The sequence below is a fragment of the Procambarus clarkii genome, chromosome 66 (genome assembly GCF_040958095.1).
Source record: "Procambarus clarkii isolate CNS0578487 chromosome 66, FALCON_Pclarkii_2.0, whole genome shotgun sequence".
Taxonomy (NCBI): domain Eukaryota; kingdom Metazoa; phylum Arthropoda; class Malacostraca; order Decapoda; family Cambaridae; genus Procambarus; species Procambarus clarkii.
In genome coordinates, this window is record NC_091215.1 from 23,678,078 (window position 1) to 23,690,485 (window position 12,408).

The window sequence follows — 12,408 nt, forward strand, 5'->3', positions numbered from 1 at the left end:
AGAGAGGAGAGGAGAGGTGTGAGAGTATATGAAAAATGTGAGAGAGTATGAGTGGGGACAAGTGGGAAGAGTCAGTGAGAGAGAGGCGAGAGATGGGAAAAGAAATACAGACAGGAGAAAAGTAGAGTAGAGAACAGATTAGATCAGAGCTGTTGTTGTTGTTAATAGATTCAGCTACTGGGAACAAAAAGTTCCAAGTAGCACGGGCTATGGTGAGCCCGTAGTGGATTTACCTGGCACTCAGATCAGAGCAATAAAACACAGTAGCTGGCAGTGACCAGGAGAGAGGCAGCGGAGAACTCGCAAACTGCACATATTGTTAAGCACAATGACGAGGGGGCGTGGGGGTGGTGAAGAGGGTGAGGGGGGTGTCAGGAGTGGTGGGGGGGTGGGAGAGAGGGGGTGGGGGTGATGAAGAGGGTGAGGAGGGGGGGTATAGAGGGTAATAAGGATTGTGTACAGTAGGTTGGGTCACGGATGTCTGAAGAAGTTCGGGGAGAAGGTTTAACAAACGGTGTACAATAACAGTCTGAAAGGTCACGTTTGATGCCTGAGACGCACATGAACCATAGGGATACAAGGAGACTTCATCGTGAGTTTTAAGAATATAGAAGCAAGAATCTGACACAGCTTCATTACAGATATTCTAGACAAAAAGGGGGAGTCACTGCATTAGAACGAAAAGGCGGGGCACAGGAGCTGAGTCTTCATCTTGCAGGCACAATTACCAGTGTATAAATAGGTTAGTATATATAATTGTTTGTTAAAAATACGAAAAAGTTGTACAAATCTACGGCATTGTTCTCTATTATACCAAAGTCTTTTCCACTATGAAATCTGTTCATATTTTATTTAGCTTAGGATATAATTTATTGCTAATGGGTTAAAATGTATACTTTATAATTATGTATGGTGAAAAAGAACTCTACTCTATGGAATTCTGACGTCACATTCGTCATCTGGTGACGAGTAAAGGCCAATGGAGACAACACAGCGTGGCTATGATTGGTCAAGCTGTAAGACAGCAACCAATCAGCAAGCAGGTCGATGACGTAATACCAAACACCCTGAAGACGTCAACACTGCCCCTCTCCCCCACCATTCTCTCCCATGAATGTCACTCTCGTCCAAGACAAGAACTTCTCCCGTGTTGGTAATGCACCAGAAGCCATTATCCGCGACTCAACGCCACTGTTTGGGCACAAGTTAGCAAGTAGCCCGTTCCCGCCACGTTACACTGGATTATTTAGTCGTTCTTTAACATGTGTGTAATTTAAGTGGTGTTTGAGGAGGAGGGCGGCGTGTGGTGGTGTTCAGGGTGCTGTGGTGTGTTTACCTGTCACTGTGTGTACGGGGGGAGTAAGCTCTTCATTCAAATGTCCTCCACAGGACTCGCACTAGGGCACACAGGTGGAAACTCAGGAGAGAGAGTTTCTCGCTCCTAAGGGGATTAATAGCACTTCCACATTAAGAAGGGGGGGGGGGTTAATAGCAGTTCCACACTTCCCTGGAAATAAACATTCCATTCACCTGGGCTCTAGGAGGCTCGAACCGCAGGCCCCCACGTGAGTTAGGCGGAAGCTCTATCGAGCGAGCTATTGAGGAGTCTTAATAAGGAAAGTTTCTAGACGCAGCATCCTGCTGCTGCCAAACTGGAATGTTTCTACTTTCCTTCATTAAGCCTACCCAATAGCTCGGTCGATACACCTTCGACCTCACATACGTGAGGCCCGCGGTTCGAGCCCCCTAGTTCATTATGCCCCGCCTACTAGTCTTGTTGTATCTGTTGAATTACAATTAAACTATTTTCACGTTCAAATTCTTTGTCGAATCTGTGCCCAAAGTTGTGGATGGAGGTGGCTTCTACACCTTCTACTTATAGAGCATTCCACTTGTTGACCAGCCGTTCAGGGTACGAGTACTTCCTTACATTCCTTCGACTCATTTGCGTGTCCAGCCGCAAATGAAGTCGAAGGAATGTAAGCCTCTTACACTCACTACTTTCTCTCAATTTGAAGAGGCTACCCCCTCAGTATTTTGAATGTTGTGATCATATCCCCCCTTTGTTTCTACTGTCCTCTAGAGTTGAGAGATTTAGTCCCATTAGCCTCTTCTCGAAGCTTAACCGTCTTATCTTTGCCATCAGTCTTGTTGCAAACCTTTGTACTTTTCAGTTTTGGCTTTATGTTTCATAGGTGTGGATTCCAATGCACGAGCTGCATATTCCAGTATTGGTCTAACAAATGTTGTGTAGATTGCCGTGAAGTCCTTATTTAGGTTTCTAAACGATGTTTATATATTTGCCAGCGTTCCATATGTGTGTACTCACCTAGTTGTACTCACCTAGTTGTGTCTGCAGGATCGAGCATTGACTCTTGGATCCCGCCTTTCGAGCATCGGTTGTTTACAGTAATGACTCCTGTCCCATTTCCCTATCATACCTGGTTTTAAAATTATGAATAGTATTTGCTTCCACAACCTGTTCCTGAAGTGTGTGTGTGTGTGTGTGTGTGTGTGTGTGTGTGTGTGTGTGTGTGTGTGTGTGTGTGTGTGTGTGTGTGTGTGCGCGTGTGTGTGTGTGTGTGTGTGTGTGTGTGTGTGTGTGTGTGTGTGTGTGTGTGTGTGTGTGTGTGTGTGTGTGTGTGTGTGTGTGTGCGTGTGTGTATGTTTCACTTAGTTATAACAACATTGATTCTTAGCAATCAGGCTACGGTTTAAATTATTTATAACAGTGATGATTGAGGCTTGGCCCGGATAATGGTTGACGGTGAGAGAAGGGGTTGAGCTAGAGTGGACGGGAGAATTGAAGTATTTAGAAGCAAAGAGTTTATGGATTGACAGGGAGAGGTTGGAGTAGCTGGAGAGAAATAGCCAGAACATTGAGTGAGAGCGAATGAGGAACTCGATAACATCAGATATACAAACATACAGAGTAAAAAGGAAGGAAAAACGAAACTTGGAGAAAATGAGCGGTTGAGAGATTAGGAAAGGAAGGATATCACATGGAAGATGAACGAAGGAAGGATACAAGCAGGAACGGAAGATAGGAGCTATGAAGGAAAGGAAGACATGATGAAACGAGGAAAAGGGGGAGATAAAGAGACAGGGAAACGGACAGGGAGACAGAGAGACACATAAGGGGAAATACAGGAAGAAGAAAAAAATAGGTAACCCAGAAAGAAAATAATATACACAAAGAATAACCAAACAGGAGAAACAGAAATAATGAGACAATGAAATTGAAGAGAAACGTGAATGGAAACAATAAGAGACAAAATTGAAAAAGTCTGGAGAGATCAAAAGGCAAGAGAGACAAAATATGTTGAGACAGATTGACTGAAAATCGGAATAGAGGAAACGAAGAAGAGAAGATGAGACAATGATTAAATATTGGAGAAGAGAGGTAAGAGGAAAAGGATGGAGATAGATATTAAGAAAATTAGATGGATGTAAATATGACTATAGAGAGACTATTCCTCTTTCTTCTCCTCTTCAGCTTTGTCCACCTCCTCTTCTTCCTCTTTTGCTCCTCCTCCTCCTTCTTCTCCTCCTCTTCCTGCCGGGTGTCCCAGTATGGAGGTGAGTAGTAGACAACTGACCCAGGATATTATAGAAGTTACATGATGAAATGTTGGCGGTTACCATCACTGCTGGTCTGTTGGTCTGTTGGTCTCCTGGTCTGTTGGTCTCCTGGTCTGTTGGTCTCCTGGTCTGTTGGTCTCCTGGTCTCCTGGTCTGTTGGTCTCCTGGTCTGTTGGTCTCCTGGTCTGTTGGTCTCCTGGTCTCCTGGTCTGTTGGTCTGTTGGTCTGTTGGTCTCCTGGTCTGTTGGTCTGTTGGTCTGTTGGTCTCTTGGCCAGATGGTCTCAAGAACACACAGAGGCGTCTCTACTCTCCCACAACACACAGACAAGGACACAGTATGCTACACAGACAAGGACACAGTATGCTACACAGACAAGGACACTATGCTACACAGACAAGGACACAGTATGCTACACAGACAAGGACACAGTATGCTACACAGACAAGGACACAGTATGCTACACAGACAAGGACACAGTAAGCTACACAGACAAGGACACAGTATGCTACACAGACAAGGACACAGTATGCTACACAGACAAGGACACAGTATGCTACACAGACAAGGACACAGTATGCTACACAGACAAGGACACAGTATGCTACACAGACAAGGACACAGTATGCTACACAGACAAGGAGACAGTATGCTACACAGACAAGGACACAGTATGCTAACAACGTCACAACTCCGTATAAGCCAATAGTTAAGACTTACGTCTCCTGCGGGTTTTACAGCATCATCAGCATTTAATATTTATATCTCTCTATACTACATTAATGCAGCCTCTCAACTATACTAAATTATACATGACATCATTTGAGTACTATGTGTGTGTGTGGATACGTTCAATATATATATATATACATTAGTCCAATAAATTCATTACTTAAAACATAATATATTTATTACAGGTATTAATAATTTTATCATAAATATATTTTATTAATACCTATGGGGAGGAGGTGAGAAGGACGGTGGGTCTCTCTCTCTCCCCTTTCCACTTCCTCACTCCCTCTCCTCTCTCTCTCTCTCTTTCCCACTTCCTCACTCCCCCTCTCTCTCTCTCTGCTACTGTGGCCTGCTACTCTGGCAGTATCACCAGAGTGTATGGAATGCACCCTTGGGATCCCAATGTGTCAAGGAACACTGCCTCCATTCTTCTACTTTCTCCTCTCTTATTCTCTCAGCTTTTGCTCTCTCTCTCTCTCTCTCTCTCTTCCCTTTACCTCTTACTCTCTTTCACCGGATTCTCTCCTCTCCTACTCTAATTTCTTCTTTTACTATACCAGCATCTCCTTCCCCATCTTCTTTTCACTCTCTTCATTCTTCATCTTCTCACCCTACCCTTCCTCTCCTCTCTCCTACTTGTGCCAACTTTCTTTGGATGGATTGATGGATGGATGGAGGGAGGATGGATGGATGGAAGGAAGCAGGTGGATGGAAGGAGGCATTCTCTATGACCAAGAGGATTCCATTCTCCTGTGCGCTATGGTACTCTTCTGTGATTTAACCCTTCCTGTTAGGCTACTGAGCCTTATCCCTTCCGATTTAGCCCTTACATCTTGGCTACCGAGGCTTATCTTCTCCGATTTAAATTTTATTATTTTAAAATAGAGTTGTGATCATAAACGTATCTAGAGGACTAGATGATCACTGCGTTCCCTAGATGAACATTGCGTGTTCTAAATGAACAATGCATTCCATAGATGAACACTATGCATAACAATTACACATGCCTTAATTACACATGATGAACAATTACACATGCCTTAATTTAGTTCTCTAAATGAACACTGCGTTCCATAGATGAATACTACGTTCTCTAAATGAACACTGCGTTCCATGGATAAATACTGCGTTCTCTAAATGAACACTGCGTTCCATAGATGAATACTGCGTTCTCTAAATGAACACTGCGTTCCGAAGATGAATACTACGTTCTCTAAATGAACACTGCGTTCCGTAGATGAATACTACGTTCTCTAAATGAACACTGCGTTCCGTAGATGAATGCTGTGTTCATACCGTATCGCTGAACACGTTAACAAGACGCTGTATATTATTATTCAATAAATTTCAACTCTCTCATAATCTACCTCTTCCTTCTTTCCTTCCTTCAACTTCCCTCTTCTTCCTCCCTTGTTATCCTTCCCTTCTCTCCTCTTTCCTTTCCTTCTTTGCATTTCTTTCCTTCTCCATTCCGCCCTCTTTACATTTATCCATTAAGCCCATCTATCTCCTCCCCCTCCCACTTTCCATATTTCCATCCCCTCTTGCCTCTCCTCTCCCTCCCCCTTCCTCTTCCACTCCCTGTTCCACATCATTATTAAACACAGTCTGATGCAAAATGGTTCCCTGTTTGCCAAACATTTATTTGGCTTAAAACATTTATATATTCATATCAAAATGTGACTTTGTTTATATAACCTGGACCCAACTGTGATGTACTAGGGGTGAGGGAGGGGGTGGTGTGGGGGTGAGGGAGGGGGTGGTGTGGGGGTGAGGGAGGGGGTGGTGTGGGGGTGAGGGAGGGGGTGGTGTGGGGGTGAGGGAGGGGGTGGTGTGGGGGTGAGGGAGGGGGTGGTGTGGGGGTGAGGGAGAGGGTTTGACGTGATGGAGGGAGGTGTGAGGTGGAGAGGGTGGGAGTGTGGGGATGATGGTGGGGGTGTGGGGTGAGGGAGTGGGGGAGATCGGGGGATGGGGGTGTTGGGTGAGGGTGAAGAAGGGGGGGGGGTTAATAGTTAGTTTTCAAACATTTTCAAATGCAGACACGGAAGAGCCCAATAGGAACAGAAACCTATACATCAGTTGACTGGCTCTTGAGAGGCGGGACCAAAGAACCGACGCTCAACCCCCACATGGCAAAACTAGATGACTACAACTAGTTGAGTACTCCAAAACCGCCCCCCCCCCCCCCCCCGCAGCTGGTATGATCAATATCTATTATCCCGCATACTCACTCCGTTATATTTGTATTGATATTTCATTGTGTATACACCAGACTGTGTCCATGAGTATACATCGTACTAGCATAAAGTATATTGGTATACTCACATACATATGAGTATACCAACACTTGTCACGTACCGAAAGCGGGTCGGGTGTTCCAGGAGCCTGAGTGTATGCATACAGTTGTACACATGTCTGTATATACGCGAGAAGCACACGTGTGCGTGTATGAAGTACAAATACATTATACATACACTCATGTATGTATTTGCGTGTCTGTCTGTATATGCAGCAGTTAAGAGCAATTATCATTTTGTAAATAGAAGCTGATGCTTCACGCTAATTGGTCGAGCCGTCAGCCTCTGTTTCTACCGTCCCCTACACTAGAGTTTTGTATTATTATTACTTTTTTTTATTATTTACGTATAGCCAGGGAGCCGGTCGGCCGAGCGGACCGCACGCTAGACTTGTGATCCTCTGGTTCTGGGTTCGATCCCAGGCGCCGGCGAGAAACAATGGGCAGAGTTTCTTTCACCCTATGCCCCTGTTACCTAGCAGTAAAATAGGTACCTGGGTGTTAGTCAGCTGTCACGGGCTGCTTCCTGGGGGTGGAGGCCTGGTCGAGGACCGGGCCGCGGGGACACTAAAGCCCCGAAATCATCTCAAGATAACCTCAAGATGCTTTTAATAAGACAATAAGGTTTATAAACTGTATTGACAAGAACGATAAGAATTACAGAATATGTGACACACAACCTTGAGGAAAAGAACACAAAAATCATCAAAGGACGAAGAAGATGAAGAATAAAAATAGTGTATATGGGTAAACTGAAAAATAATTAATGAGAACAAAGAGACAGTAATATAAGAGGCATTACAAAACGTGTTGAAGGGAGGGAGATGTATCGAGCGGTCTCCTGTGTTTCTTCATTTGGATCACTTTATTAAATGACTAAATCTTATTTAGAGAGGACAGTCTGTCTGTATTGGGACTGGCAACACTGCATGAGTTTGTTGGCAGCCCTGCCTGCTCTGAGGTTGGCAGCCGGCCTGCTCTGAGGTTGGCAGTCCTGCCTGCTCTGTGGTTGGCAGCCTTGCCTGCTCTGTGGTTGGCAGTCCTGCCTGCTCTGTGGTTGGCAGCCTTGCCTGCTCTGTGGTTGGCAGCCCTGCCTGCTCAGAGGTTTGCAGCTTTGTCTGCTCTGAGGTTGGCAGTCCTGCCTGCTCTGTGGTTGGCAGCCCTGCCTGCTCAGAGGTTGGCAGTCCTGCCTATTCTGTGGTTGGCAGCCTTGCCTGCTCTGTGGTTGGCAGCCTTGCCTGCTCTGTGGTTGGAAGTTACTGCCACAATTACAACAATTAAATGCATAATTGTTGCAGCTACTGCTACTGCTGCTGCTGCTGCTGCTGCTGCTGTCACTATTACCTGTAAGCACCACACCCAGAGTCAGGCGCCTCGACACACTAGACGTAAGGGGGAAAAACATTAGAATGAAGTTTAAAGTCGCCAGACTTCAACCCCCATAGTCAGCTTGGTAGGGAAACACACCTATTACAGATATACAGATACGAGTTTATATATATATATATATATATATATATATATATATATATATATATATATATATATATATATATATATATATATATATATATATACACGATATTTATATTTTGAGCGTTTATTTACTTAATAAATACTTAAAAAGGATACTTAATACTTAAAAATACTTAAATGAGGATACTTAAAAAATATTCATTAAAAGGTTTAAGTATAAATTGCCATAGTTTAAGGACCACTTAAAACCAGCGCGATATTGACGCTCTGGAAGGCTAGGGTGGTTGGTTAGGTTCGGACACTTCATGTGCACAACCAGTACATTTTTAGGGAGTGGTAACCGAGAGAACGGGCCAGTCTCTTAAGGGTCAATATTCTTTGGCTTTGTAGGTGAAGAAAAGCTTTAGCGTGTTCGTATTGTCTTCCTTCCGAGGTTCAAAATACTGTTTTTCTGTCATATTACATTCCACATATAATTGACTTCTTGTTCAAATGTTAAAATAATCCACTCCAGACGTCTGAAAGTAATCCCTTCACTTTACATCGTAGAACTCTTGTACTAAAGTAATCCACTTCACATTAGTGTAAACCACCTATCACAGTAATCCACTCCACATTAGTGTAAACCACCTATCACAGTAATCCACTCCACATTAGTGTAAACCACCTATCACAGTAATCCACTCCACATTAGTGTAAACCACCTATCACAGTAATCCACTCCACATTAGTGTAAACCACCTATCACAGTAATCCACTCCACATTAGTGTAAACCACCTATCACAGTAATCCACTCCACATTAGTGTAAACCACCTATCACAGTAATCCACTCCACATTAGTGTAAACCACCTATCACAGTAATCCACTCCACATTAGTGTAAACCACCTATCACAGTAATCCACTCCACATTAGTGTAAACCACCTATCATAGTAATCCACTCCACATTAGTGTAAACCACCTATCAAAGTAATCCACTCCACATTAGTGTAAACCACCTATCAAAGTAATCCACTCCACATTAGTGTAAACCACCTATCATAGTAATCCATTCCACAAAGATGTAATCCTTCAAAATGTAATCTACTCTTGGAATAGGAAACAACTAATCTTTCACGGGGACCGCTTCCCATCTTGAGGTTATCTTTAGATGATTTCGGGGCTTTTTAATGTCCCCGCGGCCCGGTCCTCGACCAGGCCTCCACCCCCCAGGAAGCAGCCCGTGACAGCTGACTAACACCCAGGTACCTATTTTACTGCTAGGTAACAGGGGCATAGGGTGAAAGAAACTCTGCCCATTGTTTCTCGCCGGCGCCTGGGATCGAACCCAGGACCACAGGATCACAAGTCCAGCGTGCTGTCCGCTCGGCCGACCGGCTTCCTATTGGCCGGAAACGGAAATCACGGCCGCTGTTATTTCCTCTACAACGGGAGAATGGCATAATTTTATTCGTATCCTGCTATACGACCCGAGAGTTTATTATAATGGAGGCATCACGAGCGGTATTTAATCTTTCATGGGTCAGCTTCCCGTCCTGGAAACAAAACACATGCTTAAAAATGTAATGTATGAGATTTATTGTCCTTGAATTATTAGCCATTCATATTTCTCTCTCTCTTTCTCTCTCTCTCTCTCGATAGATAGATAGATGGATAGGTAGATAGATAGATAGATAGATAGATAGATAGATAGATAGATAGATAGATAGATAGATAGATAGATAGACAGACAGACAGATAGATAGATAGATAGATAGAGAGAGAGATAGATAGATAGATAGATAGATAGATAGATAGATAGATAGGACATATAGATAGATCGATAGATAGATAGATCGAGGTGTGATTGCTACGGTTTGGATTCCACTCATTCACTGTTGTGAATGAGTCCAATCGCATTTTTTACTAAACGTCATCCTTCCTGTCTCTCTTCCTCTACTGTATAACAGCACAAATTATGCCTAATGTGGTCGAGCTTTTGTGAGAGGGATGGGGGGTTCTGGGGGATAGATGGGGAGAGGAAGGAAGGGGAACGAACCAGGAGGTAGGAAATGAGAGGGGAGCGGTGTCGACACATTAGACCACAATCATCCCAGCTTACTTTTTCATGTGACAGCTCATCTCTCTCCCTCTCTCTCGCGCTGCTGCTGATGGTTAGTACTTTAAAACACAAAGCTGCAGCTTCGCCAGGTGGAGCGCGGCAGCTTCAGTTCGTTTACAAGATTGCGACGAGAGAGAGAGAGAGAGAGAGAGAGAGAGAGAGAGAGAGAGAGAGAGAGAGAGAGAGAGAGAGAGAGAGAGAGAGAGAGAGAGAGAGAGAGAGAGAGAGAGAGAGAGAGAGAGAGAGACAGAGAGAGAGAGACAGAGATATTGTGGTGACGGTAAGATTCAAGAAAAAGGTGAAAAGGGAGATTAAAAGTATGACCAAAACTGAACTGCATAATCTAAATAGAGGCTTAGCAAAAGACAGATGGAGAGAGAGAGGGGAAGGGAGGGGAAAGGAACAGAGATAGGGGTGGAAGAGGGTCTATGTGTGACAGGAAGTCATGGGAGCCTTGATGTTTGTACCGAGCATCGTGGGTTGTAGAACTGGCTGCTAATTGAGCGTGAAGTCCTAAGTTTAATTAGCTCTTTTCTTAATTAGGAAAAGTGGTAGGCTGTAAGAGTCATGCTGTTGCAGTTTAATTATTATCCAGAGCGGCAGCAGTTGGCTGCGTGGGTTCATACCTTCCCTCTCCCACACTACCTCTGTAATGATCTTTACACACGGAGAGGGAGAGAGAGAGAGAGAGAGAGAGAGAGAGAGAGAGAGAGAGAGAGAGAGAGAGAGAGAGAGAGAGAGAGAGAGAGAGAGAGAGAGAGAGAGAGAGAGAGACAGCGAGAGAGAGAGAGAGAGAGAGAGAGAGAGAGAGAGAGAGAGAGAGAGAGAGAGAGAGAGAGAGAGAGAGAGAGAGAGAGAGAGAGAGAGAGAGAGAGAGAGAGAGAGAGAGACAGCGAGAGAGAGAGAGAGAGAGAGAGAGAGAGAGAGAGAGAGAGAGAGAGAGAGAGAGAGAGAGAGAGAGAGAGAGAGAGAGAGAGAGAGAGAGAGAGAGAGTGAGAGAGAGAGTGAGAGAGAGTGAGAAAGAGAGAGAGTGAGAGAGTGAGAGAGAGAGAAAGAGAGAGAGTGAGAGAGAGAGACAGCGAGAGAGAGACAGCGAGAGAGAGACAGCGAGAGAGAGACAGCGAGAGAGAGAGAGAGAGAGAGAGAGAGAGAGAGAGAGAGAGAGAGAGAGAGAGAGAGAGAGAGAGAGAGAGAGAGAGAGAGAGAGACTTAGAAAAACATTATCGGTATATCAGTATCAGTTATTGTGACATATTAAAGACTCTTATAGCTCAAAGCCAAATACAAAAAAGCTACATTATCATATTTTAATTTCACTTTTTTCCAAAGCAATATATAGAAACATCGAGGGAGGTGAAAAACGTGATTTATGTTAATTTCCAGATCATATATTTTTTCCCTAAGCCTCTCCGGTTTCTTAAGGGAATTCTCCAAACTGCTCTTAAATTTCGCAAAAGTTCTCGTAACTTGATTAAATGTTCACTTGAAAATATTACCAATCCCATGAGCCTTCCTCGTTGCGACTTTTATGAAGTTTAAAGTATTTGTTTACTTCAGATTCTCCGTGGCGCGCCTGGCCGTTGGTTCTTATCCGAGGTGAGTATTACTTTTGTTTATCCATTTTTTTATCTTATTTTCACTATCTTTCATATTTTTTTCCTTTGATATAATGAATTAAACAATTAATAATGAAATGTGAGCATTTATGACGAAATAAAGGTTTTAAAATGAGAGTTGGGGAAGGGGGAGCCGAGCGGTTCAGTGCTTAGCTAACAAGAAAATTAAATTGGCGGGAATGTTTATTTTGGCGGACCGCGTCTCGCTGTTCGTTACCGTCCCACCGCTGCCACCACTAGCACCACCGCTGCCACCACTAGCACCACCAGTAGCACCACCGCTGCCACCACTAGCACCACCAGTAGCACCACCGCTGCCACCACTAGCACCACCAGTAGCACCACCGCTGCCACCACTAGCACCACCGCTGCCACCACTACCACCACTAACACCAACACTACCCACACCACTATTACCACCATTATCACCAGCGTCGCCACCACCACTACTGCCACCACTAGCTACCAGATATACTGAACAACCTCCTCCCCCCCCCCCATGCCGTCTTCACCAACACAATTGTACCAATCCACGAGCCAAACACTATATGCTAGCGACGATAAGATCATCTCTACCAGTATGTGATCACTTAAAATACAG